Raw genomic sequence first — 17,330 nt, 5'->3', positions numbered from 1 at the left:
AAACACAATGCCATATAGTTGAAAACACAAACAAAAGATTTATAGACAATAGACTTATGCTTTCGTGCACACACACACACACACACACACACACACGGACACCTACGTATATGTATACATATGTACACAGACAAATAATATTAACACATTACTTTAACTTACTACATTTCTCTTATGTCCTTTCCTCCTATTCAATGTTGTTTATTGTATTATGTTTTAATTATTGTGTACAATGAATAACGCGATAAGACATGACACCAGTAGTGCAAAGCAATTTCTATCTTCTATCTCTCTCTCTCTCTTGCACCAATATGTATGTATGTATGTATGTATGTATGTATGTATGTATGTATGTATGTATGTATGCATGCATGCATGTATGTATGTGTGAGTGTGTGTGTATGGATGTAAATGTATATGTATATATATATATATATATATATATATATATATATATATATACACAAATATATATACATACAGAAAATGGGATATATATATATATATATATATATATATATATTTACACGCATCTGTCAGTCTGTCTCCTTTTCTCTTTATATATATATATATTATATATATATATATACAGAAAATGGAATATATATATATTTTTATACGCATCTGACTTTCTGCGTATTTGTATGTGTGCGCGCGTGTGTTTGCATGTTTGTGTAAAGACGCGTGGTCCTTAGTGATTAGAGTGTTTCACTGCACTTACAATCTCAAGATTATGGTTTCGGTTCCAAGACCGGCGGCACGAATTCTTGACCAAAGCTCTACTTCATTTTACATTGTTCTAGTCTCCTCAGCAGTACCACTCTTCCCGGTTCCGCGCCGAGCCAATGATATAGGGGAAAAAATCATTCGAAAGCTGCAACAATGCGAGGAAGCACAATTTGACCAGTGACGTATAACAGCATCCGATAGTCTGGTTGATACAGTGATATATATATATATATATATATATATATATATATATATATATAATATATATATATATATATATATATATGTAAATATATCACTGCAGTTGCTGTTCTCTCTGTTTATTTCCTCATAATCCTTTCTGTTGAAGAGCGTAGGCTCGAAACGTAAAAGACTTTCTTATTTTCCCGAGCGCCAAACTAATGCACCTGCTTGTTGTTCATATACCTGTCTTAGTCTTTTGTTTTTCTGTAAATTTCAACTATATATATATATATATATATATATATATATATATATTTGTAAAAAATGAAGTTCGAAAATGCTGCTGTATTATACAATTTTTAATTTTTATATATACATTATAACATGTTTCAGTTCATTCATTTTTTACAAATATATACCTACTCGTATACGAGCTAATCCTATTATAAATATATATATATATATATATACATATATATGTATAAACCATACGGTCCAGTGGTCTCGTGGCTGGAAGATTATAGGGCTTCAATCACCTGCTTGCAATAAATATCGGGGGCAGACTGCAAGAAGCTGGAAGCGGTGGCCTCCTGGGGTTGAAAATGGCAGTAACGTCGGTTGCTACGGAACAGCCATGTTTAAGTGACGGTAATTATTATATAAATATTATTAGTTAATAAATCGTATGGGGTACATCTGGTAGTTTGCAGCCAAAGCACGTTCTCTGGCTCAGTGTTCGTTTGGGCATTTGAATAATGAGAGACTGAAGCTGGAAGATACGAGAAACTTTATTAATCACTACAACTGTTTTGACCTATCTAATTTATCTTAACGATATATCTCTTGAAATCATCTAAGTAGACACATCTTCATCGAGGGAAACACCTAAACCAGTTGTACAGTATCCCGTCCGCGAGGGAACGATGCTAGATGGATCGAAACAACTGTAGTGATTAGTAAAGGCACTCGTGACTTCCATCTTCCATCTCTCATTAATCACCCCTCACATACACACATACACACACATACATTTGTATTTACTCACACGCACGCACATCTCTGTATACATATATATACACATATGCACCAATGCATATATACTATTTATATACTCCAAACAATTCGAAAAAGTTTGTATTATTAACGTATGTACAAACTGGATTGAATTTCATATAAAAAGAGGTTTAAATCTTCATCTTACAGGCTAGTTGAATGGAAGTTTATCCATATTTTTGAGGTTAATATGTGACTTGAACTCCCAGTTTTCCCTTTGAATGAGGAGCCAGACTCCTCGGTGGTGAGTTTTATACTTAACTAGCAGTATCGCCCGGCGTTGCTCGGGTTTGTTTCGACCCCTTAGAATTGGAATTTTTGAAAAGTAAAAATTTCGCATTATGTAGCTTGTTATTCTCTTTAAGTGAATATTTTTCTGGTTGAAATACACCGAAAAATAGTGACACAGCAGTAAAAAAAATCGTAAAATATAGGGATTTTCATAGAAAAAAAGCACCTTTTTGATGTAAATAATTTTTGGTGTTAACATGATCCGATTTGAATTTTTTCTTCTACGGAAGGAAGAGCAAGCCTTCTATCATACTTTCAATTTTGGTCAACTTGCGCTGCAGGGTCTCGGAGGAGATAGTGTTAGTTGAAAGCTATCAAACCTGCCTTACACAGACAACTTCAGCTTTATATAGAGAGAGATTTACAGTTACTTCAATGCCGCTATTGCTTGAGAATCACGGACATTCAAAGATGATACGTATTAGTTTTAGGATGAAATGGGGAAGGTTAAAGCATATGTTACGTTTGAGACTAAATGTTCTATGTCAGAGAAATGAAAAACATTGGAAAAAGGAGGAAGAAAGAGAGAGAGAGAGAAAGAGGGAGAGAAATAAAGAGAGGGGGATAGACAGACAGGGAGAGAGAGGACAGTTTGTTTTTGAATGGCATTGTATATTGCTTTTGCGATAACGTCGTGTCGCATAAGGAGGTAATATCTTGATGAAATTTTTAGGCAGTTGTTAATCACGTGTGTGATGTCTTCTTCAAAAATATGACATAATCTACGTTTTTGGTTGCATTTCGGGACACCAAGGGTTTCACTGTCTGATTCGTTTACTAGTTGTTTTGTAGTAATCTCACTTTTGAAGTAATCATGGATTACAAATGCGGAGCCTTCGAAGTGTGATATGATGTAGCAGTCACCAGTCAAAGAGAGGCTGCACTTCAAGTCTTCAGAAAACATACCCATGCGTAGTCGTTTTTTGCCATGCTGAGCATTTCACATTCAGATCTTGAGGTAATATTAATCCAGTTGTTTTGGCGTTACGTATGATGTATGTATGTATGTATGTATGTATGTATGTATGTATGTATGTATGTATGTATGTATGTATGTATGTATCTCTCACTCCATATATACATACATATGTTTTCCACCTGCCTTCGTCTTTTGTCTATTTTCATAAAGCTTCCCGTTATATATATATATATACAAAATAAGAAAATGGAGAAATACATCTAAATCATTAATCAACTACCAGATAATACCCAATCACATACTTTATTAAACCACTACATAAGAACATTAAGGTTAAACGTAAAAATATATAACAAAACAGCGTACATGAATGAGTAATACAATACAATAAGAACAATCATTATAAGAGGATATAAATGAATAAATATAAATAGATATAAATATACACTATATCTTACAGCTGTTTCTTTACTACCCACAACGGGCTAAACATAGAGGGGACAAACAAGGACAGACATAGGTATTAAGTCGATTACATCGACCCCAGTGCGTAACTGGTGCTTAATTTATCGACCCCAAAAGAATGAAAGGCAAAGTCGACCTCGGCGGAATTTGAACTCAGAACGCAGCGGCGGACGAAATACCGCAAAGCATTTCGCCCAGTGTGCTAACGATTAAAGCTGTGGCTTTAACTAAGATATAGTCAACAACATTGACTGATTTGCTCCAGTAGGCCGCAAGGTCGTGATAATTATAGTCATATCATCGCCAAGCAGTGTTTAGGCAAAAGCGAACTTTAGATTAGTTAAAATATGTTTGTGACATATTTCAACGGCTAAAGGCAAATTCACTGCAGATTCCGTGGAGAAAGAAATTCTCTCTTATGGTAATAAACGTGTGAAAACACCGTATCTGCCCAGTGCTACCCTCTGTCGGATTTCCCAATATCGATGTTTCTAGCTCTTTAGACTTTATCCATAAGAAACACCGAACACGCGCGCGCGCAACACACACACATACACACAACACACACACACTTACACACAACATACACAACACACACATACACACGCGCGCGCTTGCGCGTTATATATGTATTTATAAAGTGATGTCAGGCTATTGCTCAATTTCTGTCTACCAAATTTCACATTCGTGATATTGCTCGACCGAAGCCTATAATAGAAGACGTTTGCCCTGTGGGATTTGAATGACTGGTAGAAATAGCAACCAATCTACACTCAATTACATTGTACCGTCCTAAATAAAATAATAAATTCATCGGATTACGTTGTTTCCGATATACAATATGGTAGATAGTATCAATTAAAATGATATTATACAACACTATACAAACATCAATATAATTTTGTTACTTTCATGACATTGTTTTATGGTTTTAAATCTTTCGAGTGCTTAATCAAATTTTGCGGTCATTTCCGTAATGATGTTAATTACTCACCAAAAAATAAAATGCAAATATCAAAATAATACGAAACAAAAGCAAACGAAAAATTTATTTCAGTATCTCCTGTAGGTATGGTTTTCATATCCAACCTTAAAAGTATTTGATTCTTGCTCTGGAAAGAGATATTTGATGAAATATGTTAAACGATTAAGAAAATCTGAAAAATTGTCATTTTAAAAAAAGTGTTACTGGTGGGTATGTTTCCGCTTTTTGCAGCAAAAGGAAAGGTTTCTTTCAAAGCCGTTATGGTAAAATCCCTTTCCGCATTTAACAGTAATAAAATTTTGAGCGGATATATCTACTTTCCGAGTTCAGAGGGTTAAATAAATTTCGAGAACCGGCGGAACTTCAACAGCTGGGAAGAGACCAGTGCATTGAGACTGAAATTGAAAAGAAACAACTACACGCTCCACGACAGAAGTTATAAAAAACCTCTCCACCTTCTTCTCTTTCCTCTCTACTTTTTTTTTATATATAAAAACTCAATATGATTGAGCTTTCAATAATGTGCGTTTGTTATGATCGTCACCAAACATTTTCATTGATATTACTATCTATCACTAGGAAACTCACTAAAATTTCTATGAAGATTGGAACATTTGATTCTGCTAAAATGTTTGTCCAACTTTTACCTTGTCACTTTCAGCTCTCTTAAATCTTTTAGTTATATATTTATACTATTGATAAGCAAAAGAATTATCGAAACCGGTTTGGTCTGTGAATATATCTAATACAAAATTTAAAAACGACTACACGTTTTGAGATTCAGGTGCATTTACAAAACCCCAAAAACAAAGGCCGACCAAAGCCTTGTGAGTGGATTTGGTAGACGGAAACTGAAATAAGACCGTCGTATATATATATATATATATACGTACATGTATATATGTATGTATATGCCTATAGCCATGTGTGTCTTTGTGTCTGTGTTTGTCCCCCCATCACCGCATGACAACCGGTGTTGGTGTGTTTACGCCCCCGTAACTTAGCGATTCGGCAAAATAAACCAATAGAATAACTTATTCTATTGGTTTATTTTGCCGAACCGCTAAGTTACGGGGGCGTAAACACACTAAAAAATAAGTCCTGGGGTCGATTTGTTCAACTAAGTCGCTTCAGGGCAATACTCCAGCATAGCTGAAATCAAATGGCTAAAACAAGCAAAAGAATACATATATCTTTATGTATATATATATATACATATGTATGTATGTATGTATGTATGTATGTATGTATGTATGTATGTATGTATGTATGTATGTATGTATGTGTGTGTGTGGTGTGTGTGTGTGTGTGTGTGTGCGCGTTCATGTATGTATATATGCTGAATGACTCACAGTTTCTAAGTTATTTTCTGTTACAAAGAGATTGACCTGCCACTCCGTCGTTACGACAACGAGTGTTTCTTCAGTTTGTTCGATCTACCGAACTGACTGCACGTGAAATTTACGTGCAAGCGGCTGAGATTTCTCACAAACACGCGTACTCTCAACGCAGTCCTCAACAAGATTCAGTATAGCACAGAATGTAACATGGCTGACCTTTTGAATTACATGTAAAACTCATTCTTGCCAACTGATTGGACTGCCGCAATGTGAAAATAAAGTCTCTTGCTCTAGGATACAGCTAACCAAAAGATTAAATCCTACATTAATTAGTGACATCAACAGCCTCTGTTGATAAGGACAGCCGAATATTTGGTTTAGCTGAGTATCTGGGACGAATCTGTCAGAGCACAGGCATAGACAAGTGTTTCGTATGGAAGATTATGTGTTACCTATGCAGTCATCTTTTTTTCCGTCCATGCCACGAATTTTCTCCAACAGAAAGCAAGTTTGATACCAGTGACATTACCGGCGACTCACAATGCAACAAGCCGGAAAACATAATGTTACTACAAAGTATTTCATCTAATACTCTAAAAGTTCCTTCTGCTAATTCACTGCTCTGCTCTGGCATTTTATTATTTCATTGACCCCGTCTCCAGGAGACTGACTGGTAATATTGATATTAGTAGGATCTTAATTCGGAACATAAACAGCCTGGAACAAACGAGCAAAGCATTTTGCGCAACACCCTAACGATTTTGACAATTCACCACCCTAATTAGTTATAAGTACAAATATACATGCATACTTCATACACACGCACATATATAATATATATATATATAAAGGTATATGTATGTATTTATGTATGTATAAGTGTGTGTATGTATTCATGCATGTATATCAATATTGGGTTGGCCAAAGCGTCCGTTCGGTTTTTATCGGCACTAATCTTCAAGCATTCTAATAAGTTACTAGTTTTTGGTTGTCCCTTGCGCATTCGAACTCTTTAGGTACTTCATACTTCAATGTTGTTCACCGCGAACTTGCGATGAGACAGGTTGAATTTTGTGTGCTTGGGATCACTGTAAATTTAGAACCAAAACAAAAGTTATCGACACTTCATGCTTTTATATTTAAAAAAAAATGACAAGAAAGCGGTAGTAACCTGCTGTAAGATATTCGCTGTGTACGGAGAATGTGCTTTTGTGGAACGTATGTGCCAAAAGTGGTTTTCAAGATTTCGATCAGGAAATTTTTCGGTCCCCGATCCAGCCGCCATCTGAGATTAACTGAATGACGAAATCGAGTATGAAAAATCGTGTGCATCAACTTGGTTACATTATCAAGCTAGATGTTTGCTTCCTAATTCAATTGAAAGAGGTTAACTTCGGTCAATGGTTTTCTATCTGTGCTTCGTTGTAAAGACGTTGTAAAGACGTGAAAATGCTGACAGAGAAGGGAAAATGGATCATCTATAGCAACATTGTGGAAGCGTGGCGAACCATCATCACAAACAGTTTCCAAAGCAGAAATTTACTGGAAGAAGATTATGCTTTCAATTTGGCGGGATTGGAATCGTGTTGTCTTTTACGAGCTTCTTTCCACGGACAGGATCTTCAATTCTGATGTGTACTGTGACAAGCTGGACAAATTAAATGTAGCGATCCACCTGAAGTGTCTGGCACTTTCCAATAGTAAGAGCATTTTGTTTTCATGAGGACAACGCTAAACAGCACACTACTTTGCAGACGGAACAGAGGTTAGTGAGGTTTGATTGGGAAGTTTTGTAGCACCTGCATTCGTCCAACTTTGCGCTTTCAGATTTTTACCCGTTTCGGTCTTTTCAAAATGCATTGAGTGGACATACCTGCAACTCTGAAGAGGATACAAAGATTCACCTGGAAGAGTTTATGGCCCAAAATAACAGGGAATTCCTTGAGCAAGGAATTATGGATCTGTTCACAGAATAGTAGTAAATACTGGAACTAAACAGTAATTACAACATCGATTGAATAGATCGCTCTGTGTCTTATTTTCGCTAAGAAAAACTGAACGGACATTTTGGCCAACCCCATACATACATGCATAAATACATACATACATGCATACATACGTACAGACATACATATGTATATATATACACACATACATATACACATACATATTTATATGCATGTATGTACGTGTATATATATTTATATACATATATAAATATGTGTGTGTGTATGATCTCTCTCTCTCTCTCTATGTGTGTATATATATATATATATATGTATATATATATATATATGTGTGTGTGTGTGTGTGTGTGTATGTGTGTGTGTGTGCGATACATGTGTGATGAGTGTGTGTGTGTGTGTTATTGCTAATCTCTGAAATGTAGCTGAAATTTTATCTGAAGTGTAACTTTATAAGTTAGTCCATTACTAATGCAATTAAATGTCTGATATACATGAATATAATAACTTTAATTAAATTACTCCAGAGGAAATGAAATACACATTTGATGGAATGGCAGAAATGGTGAAATAGTGGAGTAAATGATTTGTGGTATTTCATCAAGTCCATTTATGTTTAGATTTAAATCCAACTGAGAATAAATTTGCCTTTCATCTTTTCACGGTTGATTAAATAAAAACTAGACGTTTAAATACATACATACATATACATACATACATACATACATACATACATACATACATACATACATATATACATACATACATACACACACGTATATATATATAGACTTATGTATGTGTGTGCATGTATATATATATATATATATGTATATATATAATATATATATATATATATAACAAACGCAGACACAAATACACATATACACATAAATGTATACACAGATATATATATATATATATATATATATATATATATATATATATATATATATATATATATATATATTATATATATCTGTGTATATATTTATGTGTATATGTGTATCTGTGTCTGCGTTTGTTCCTCTTACATCACTTGACAAACGTTGTTGGTGTGTTTGCGCCCCCGTAGCATAGCGGTTAGGCAAAAGAGACCGATGGGATAAATACCAGGCTTACAAAGAATAAGTTCTGCGGTCTATTTCTTCGACTAAAAGGCGGTGCTCCAGCATGATCACAGTGAAATAACTGAAACAAATAAAAGAATAAAATATTTATTATATATTTATATATATGCATATATGTGTGCGTATATACATACTTATATATTATACACTTATATATTATATACAGACATCCGTTTAGTGTTGACAGTCGATAAAACGCGTACTCAATATATTTTATTTTGGTCGAGTCAATTTCTTACATTGCACTTAATTGTTTACACTAATCTAGTAATTAATAATTATAATATCGACTCAAGACATACCAGCAGTATTGAAAGGAAGTTGTTAGTGTGGTAGGAATAAAACATTTGATGACGATCGGAGGTATGACCAATTATGAAGATAATGGATAATTTATCTTTAAGAACGAGGTTAATTTGCCGTAGCCCAAAATATAACCTTCGCCCTGGTGGCAAACGTCAGGCCAAGTGCTTATCGGTATTTCGTCTGTCTTCTTGTTCTGCGTTCAAATTCTGCCGAGGTCGATTTTGTCTTTCATCCTTTCGGGGTCGATAAATTAAGTACCAGTGAAATACTGGAATCGATGTAATCTTTTTATCCCCTCCCTCCAAATGGCTGCCCTTGTGGCAAAATTTGAAACCATTATTATTATTATAACTGGTTTAATAGTTACCGCACCGAGCTGGCAGAATCGTTACTCCCGAGGGCGACTTTGCCTTTCACGCTTTCGGGGTCGATAATATAAGTACCAGTTGAATACTGGGGTTGATGTGATCGACTGACCCCTTCTCCACAAAATCCAGATCATGAGCTTTTCGTAGAAAGGAGGTGGCGAACTGGTCGAATCTTTTCGCGCTGGGTAATGAGCTGGCAGAATTGTTACCACCGAGGGCGACTTTGTCTTTCATCCTTTCAGGGTCGATAAAATAAATAAGCACTGAGATCGATGTAATCGACTTCCCCCTCCCCCGAAATTGCTGCCTTGTACCAAAAGTAATTGTGATAACTTCATCAGTTGGACTGCTGTTATTATGAGCGGTGAGCCACCGAGGTCGACTTTGCTTTTCATTCTCTCGGTGTCAATGAAATAAGTATCAGTTTAGCACTGAATGAATCGACTTGCCCTCTTCTTCAAAATTTCAGGTTTTGTGCCTATAGTAGAAAAAAGAGTAGCTAAAACATGACCGTACATTCAGCTTGTCACTGTTGTTTTTTTTTTAATTTTCATTTGTCGTGGTTCACCATTCTTAACACAGGCTAACTTTCGGTGCAAAATATTCGATTAAAATCCTAAAGCCTCTTTCTTCTGTAAATAAATAGAAGATTTTAGTTTCCCTATTAGAGAACCAAAACGCCGCCTAACTGGAACCTTATCTTAAACATTTTCGTTAGTATGTGAATGTTTCGTTGTGATATTATCTAAAACTGACCATAGATGTAAATAAGACTGAACACAGTTAAATGTGTCAGGTAAGAAACATCAGAGATAAAATGTCCAGGCGAATAGTATTCCAAAGAGAAAAGTAAAAAATTGTGTGTCGGGTAAAATTTTTTGTTAAGATAAAAGTGTGTTGGAAAGAATTTGGAGAGAAATGCTTGAATCAATGTAGAAAAGTTTTTTTTTTTTTCATTAGAGTGTTTGTATGCATTTGAATGTGTGTGCGAAATATATACAAAAATAGAGAGAGAAAATGGAGGGTGATTGTATGGTTCTCTAATAGACAGACACGATCTCTATTTATCGTTGGTTGGGTAAATAAAGAGGTTTCAAAATACGATTCAAATATTTTACTCCAAATGTTAATTTGTAATCGAACAACGACCAATAAGATATCAAGGAAAAGAAGAAAAAAAACAGTGACAAGTTGAATGTACGATCGTTTTGAACCACTCATAATAATGAAACCATTAGTCGAATTGATGACATCATCACAATTAATTAAGCAGGACAGTGAGAATTATATGGCTGGTGGCATTACAGCAGTACCAAGTCACTAAATATAATGTGTGTGAATGTATTTATTTCTGGCTCCCTAACCCCATTGTTACTGGTTCTGAAACAAATGTCAGAAAATTTCCTCTCCACATGTAAAGATGTTGCTTCTTGACAATGCCTTTGCTCACACTGATGCTGGCAAGGTAGTAGAGGCAGAAGATTAAATGATCTTTATATTTTGCTTCCTAACAAATGTTCTGTTATTCAACCAATAGAACAGGAAATAGTTGTTATCTGCAAGAAGCTGTATAAGAAGTTTTTGAAGTAATAGTCGTATTGTAGAACTAAGAAGATAGAGAAGATAGAAGGGGAAGGAACAAAAGTCTTCAAAATCTATTCGCCTACAACATTAAATGTTCATTTTTTAACTTTGCAGATGCTTGGAATGAGTTGAAGTTGTTGAATAATGTTGAAACTGATTTTGAACTAGAATTTTCAAGGATCTTTGTTAATGCTAACAGCTGAAGAACAACCGTAACAAATGGAGACTGGATTCATAACCAGTCTCTATGTTTATGTTAGTCTCTTTCTGTTCCCAGAATTTGCCCTTAGAATTTGTTTGTTCAATCTGCCAAATTCGCCACCAGTCTAGGTGATACAAAGTTGTATCTAGATAAGCTCATTCTCTTCATTGTAAATGATTTGGTTTGACTTTAGCATAGTTATGTATTGAGATATTTGTTGATAAATGCTCTATTTTCTCTGCAACTTTCAGAGTGTTAACTTCTCTTTTTCTGTTCTTCCCCTTCTGGTGTTTCATGCAGTAAAGATGATTTACCTTTCTCCTCCCACACAACAAAGTAATAGTCTTCTACAAGTAGTGACATGAAATTTTCTATCAAAACTATCTCGAATTCATCGCAGTTGTGAAACTTCATAACAGTTAAATAAAATCTTTACCATGCCACCTCTCAGCTAGTCATTTCTTTAACATCTCAACTTTCCACAGTCTACCATTTACAATATATACCATTACATTTGGTGACCCCCACCCACTACTTGTTACATTTAACTGTTACACAACTTAAGATAATGATCAGAAAATGATATGAGATTGATGTAAATAATCCTGGCTATCTAGTCCCCACTATTGAAAGTATACCAGTGCTGTTTGAAATGAGGAAGGACATGAACATTGCAGTCCTCTCCATAGGGAGAACTTCTAACACTAAGATTGTCTCTGCAGATATAGAATGTCTATCTATAAACTACTAAACCATTAGCACAATAATCCTATTGATGTATCACAAAAACAAAAAAATTGGAAAGATTCATTGTTAAAACAAGACGATTTAATGAGGGAATCTCTTTTCCTTCATTCTCACCATATGTCCCAACAACCATCACTTTTGTTTCATCATAGTTGACTCTATGCATTACATTTCTTTTCCCATTGCAGGTTATGTTTTCTTCCTATTTGATGCTTAAGATGGTGAGAAGCTTTTTTTGATGGAAATGCTTCAATCTTTTGATATCCTGATGACAAATTGTCAAAACTTCATAACAGCATAATAATGAGATGATTACTGCTTGATAAACTAGTTTCATAAACTGATGATAGTAATGTATCTGTGAGTTTATGGGCATTTATGTTTGTATGATATATATATATATATATATATATATCATACAAACATAAATGCCCATAAACTCACAGATACATTACTATCATCAGTTTATGAAACTAGTTTATCAAGCAGTAATCATCTCATTATATATATATATTATATATATATATATATATATATTATATATAAGCATGTGAGTATATCTTCATATATATATATATATATATATTATATATATATATATATATATATATATATATATGCATGTGTGTGTATGGGCATATGTGTATGTATAGACATATATTGGTATATATGTATGTATGTATATGTGTGTATGCATGTGTTTATAAACACACATACACACAAATTATCTTTTTAAAAATTCTATTAACATTATTTTAAAAGTTTCAAACCTCTTCTTTTTTTCTCACTTTTACCTCTTCAGATAGAATTATGAAATAATGCATATTTTTTTAGAATGTTAAATGAAATAACTACACCCATACAAATATATATGTATATTCCAGGTTTTGTTTTCTTTTTTTAAATATACATTGATATCTTAACCTTTTATTTATCTCTCTATTTCTAAATTATTATTCATTACTAAACCCAAGCCTTATTTTTTAAATAATAATCTGCAGATGAAGGGAAACAAATTATTTTAAAACAGATCTCTTGATATATGTATGTTCGTATATGTGTGTGTGTGTCTGTATATGTGTGGATGTATGTCTATGAGGGTGTATGTGCACATGTGTATGTGTATGTATATTTCTCTATATTTCTATGTGTATATATTATCTATATCTATCTCTATATATGTATGTATACGTGTATACTTACATACATACATGTGTGTGTGGGTGTATATACCTATATATATATATATATATATATAAATGCATATATATATTTACATACATATACATATGAGTATTTATATATATAATATATATATATAGACACACATACATACATATACATATGCATAAATATTCATACATATACACTTGCCTATGTGTGAGTGTGTGAGTTTGTATAGATGTAATTTTCTTACTGTGTTACTTGCTATTCATTTATCATTTAAATATGTTAACTAAACTTGCCAATTCAACAATTTTGCTGAAAGCAAATACACACACACACAAACATACAAACACACAAACACACAATCATACAAACATAAACTTATAAACATTTATAAACATATGTATATCCTACCAACACCCACATCCCACCACAATTATGTATATATATGTGTGTGTAAGTGTGTGTATGTATGCATAAATATGTGTGTGTTTGTGTGTATATATATTTATATATATATATATATACACACATTTGTATATATGTGTATATGTATACATACATACATACATAGATATATACATATATACATACATATATATAATATATATATATATATATATATATATATATATATATAATATATATATATATATATATATATATATATATATAATTGAATTTAAATGGGAAGTGTTCAAGGTGATATTATTTCAAAGAACTGCAAATGTAGAACTTCAGGAAAAGAAAAAGAGGGGAGAAAAAAAACCCTGTCAAAGTGAGTGAAAGATTTAAAAAGAAAAAAAAGAAACTGTTTATAGATATCAATAGAAATTGTTAAAATGAATAGAATGGTTTAGTTGAAAGTGTTCAAGTGAAGTATTTTGCAGTGATATGCCTGTTTATCATCATCATCATTACCATAATCACTGCTGTTTCATGAACTCCAACGTCAATTATACCAGTGCCACCACTGCCACTGCCGCCGCCGCCGCCGCTGCCGTCGCCACCACCACCACCACACCACCACCACCACCACCACCACCGCCGCCGCCGCCACAACAACAACAACAACAACAACAGCAATCATCATTTTCATGATGATGATGATCATCATCATCATTATTACAGAGATTTAGAGACGTAATGCTTGAAACCTTTGATGAAAAAGAGGAGGATATAAAATCACATAATGTGGGAGACAAGTGGAGGTTCCTACGGGACAACCTGTTGAGGGTTACCGACCAGATCTGTGGCTGATGCAAAGTTTCCTCTCGACCTAATGCAACATGGTGGTGGAACGATGTAGTTGTTAAAGCCATTAAGGAAAAGAAACAGGCATGGAAGGACTGGAAGTGTTTTGGTAGCAAGGAACTGTATCAGATCGTCAGAAGGGAAGTTAGGAAACAGGTTTAGTTAGCCAGAGGGAAAACAGATAAGGAAATATTTCCCAATGTTCAGCATCACGAGGATCAGCAACTTGAAGTGTTTTGAATTGCAAGACAGTATGTGAGAGAAAATTTCAATGTAATAGGTGAGAAATGTGTCCGCATGGATGATGGCTCACTTGCATTTAATGATTCTGCAAAAAGAGAGACTTGGAGATGCTATGAAAGGTTGCTAAATGAAGAGAATGAATGGGAGAAAGAGAGTCTGCCAAATGTCGACCCAACAGTGGGACCAGCTATCGAAATTGACAGTACCTTGGTAGATAAAGCAATTAAGAGTATGAAGACAGGGAAAGCACCTAGCCCATCAGAAATCACTGCTGAGATGCTTAAAATATCTGGTGATGTAGGCTACAGTCTAGTCACCCATATAGTCAACCAGGAGTCATACCCAACAAAGGAGTCATACCCAACAACTGGTGTAGCAGTACCATAGTGAACTGCAATAAAGGTAAAGGTGGTGCCTTAGATAGAAATAATTACAGAGGTATCAAATTGTTGGATCAGATGATGAAAGTCACAGAGAGGGTCATAACCCAGCTAATTAGGATGAAAATTAGTTTAAATGAGATGCAGTTTGGGTTTGTGCCAGGGAGAAGCACCACTGATGCTATATTTCTGGTAAGACAGCTGCAGGAGAAATTCCTAGCCAAAGATAAACCTCTGTACTTGGCTTTGGCTGATATAGAGAAAGCTTTTGACAGGGACCCCGATCTCCTATCTGGTGGTCAATGTGGAAACTAGGGATAGATGAATGGTTGGTGATAGCTGCACAAGCGATGTACAGGGATGCTCTTAGTAAGGTCAGGGTTGGCAATGAGTACAGCAAAGAATTCTGGGTATAAGTAGGGGTTCACCAAGGATCAGTCCTCAGCCCCCTCTTGTTCATCATAATGCTCCAGACAATAATAGAGGAATTCAAGACAAGCTGCCCCTGGGAGCTCCTCTATACTTGCTCTAAGCGCTGAATCACTACCAGAACTAGAGAAGTTTCAGGTGTGGAAACAAGGCCTAGAATTGAAGGGCCTTAGAGTTAACCTAGCAAAAACCAAAGTCTTAGTCAGTAAGAAGGGGGATAAATCACACATCCCTTCAGGTAGATAGCTCTGATCGATCTGTAGAAAAGGTGTAAGTAGAGACTTCATAAGCTGTACCCAGTGTAAGCTAAGGACACATAAGAGGTGCAACAATATTAAAGGAAGGTAAACGGGGAAGATAGTTTTTGTGTGTGGCAGATGCACAGGGGTAATAGACATTGAAGATGTACAGAAAACAGATTCCATCACATGCCAGGGGAAAAAACTAGAAGTTGTTCATAGCTTCCATTGCCTAGGTGACCAAATCAGTAGCTGGGGTGGATGCTCTGAGATCATAGCTGCTAGAATAAGAACAGCCTGGGCAAAGCTCAGAGAGCTACTACCTCTGCTGGTAACAAAAGGCTTCTCACTCAGAGTGAAAGGTAGACTGTATGATACCTGAGTACAAACAGCCATGCTATGTAGCAATGAAATATGGGCTGTGACTGCGGAGGACATGCGTAGGCTTGAAAGAAATGGAGTTAGTATGCTCTGCTGGATGTGTAATGTCAGTGTGCATACATGACAGAGTAATTGTGCCCTGCAAGAAAAGTTGGACATAAGCAGCATCAGATGTGGTGTACAAGAGAGACTACTGTTTTGGTATGGCCATGTGATGCTTATGGCTGAGGACAGCTATGTGAAAATGTGTCACACCCTAACAGTGGAGGGAACCTGTGGAAGAGGCGAACCCAGTAAGACATGGAATGCAGTGGTGAAGCATGAGCTTTGAATGTTGGGCCTCACTGAGGCAATGACAAGCGACTTGACCCTTAGAGATGTGCTGTGCTTGAGAAGACCCAGCAAGCCAAGTGAGATCGTAGTCGTGGTCGATGCTAGTATCGCATAACTGGCCCATTTAAAAGCGCCCTTCAGTTGTTGGGCAATATACTGTGCTTGTGAAGGCCTGTTGAACCGAATGAAATTGCACTTATGGCTGATGCCAGTGCTTGCCTGACTGGCACCCCTGCCGGTGGCATGTAGAAAGCACCATTGAAGCATGGCCAATGCCAGTGCTGCCTGATTGGCACCCATGCTGGTGGCACATAAATGCATCCACTATGCTCTCAGAATGGTTTAAGTAGGGCATCTAGCTGTAGAAACCTTGCCATATCAGATTGGAGCCTGGTGTATCCTACCTGCTTGCGAGTTCTCAGTTAAACCATCCAACCCATGCCAGTATGGAAAGCAGGCATTAAACGATGTCAACGATGATGAGGATGATCATGATCATCATGAGTATCATCATCATCAATGCTTGAACAATTCCTCAATTCAATGTCCATCACTGGCAATTTGTTTACTGACCTTGAAAGGATGAAAGGCAAGTTGACCTCAGCTAGATTTGAACTCAGAATGTAGAGATCGAGAGA

The 17,330-nt window shown here is 35.4% G+C and overlaps 1 long non-coding RNA gene across 1 annotated transcript in view; it reads left to right on the top strand.

Moving 5' to 3' along the window:
• The window catches only part of LOC118762789, a 52,886-nt gene extending 40,308 nt beyond the window's left edge, over positions 1-12,578 (top strand). Inside the window, exon 3 of the long non-coding RNA XR_004998538.1 lies at positions 12,455-12,578. This is a non-coding gene — a long non-coding RNA (uncharacterized LOC118762789). The remainder of the gene's footprint in view (positions 1-12,454) is intronic.
• The last annotated feature ends 4,752 nt before the right edge of the window (positions 12,579-17,330 follow it).

The sequence above is a fragment of the Octopus sinensis genome, linkage group LG3 (assembly GCF_006345805.1).
Source record: "Octopus sinensis linkage group LG3, ASM634580v1, whole genome shotgun sequence".
Taxonomy (NCBI): domain Eukaryota; kingdom Metazoa; phylum Mollusca; class Cephalopoda; order Octopoda; family Octopodidae; genus Octopus; species Octopus sinensis.
Note: the sequence above shows the minus strand (reverse complement) of the source record. Positions and strands in the feature narration are given on the sequence as shown.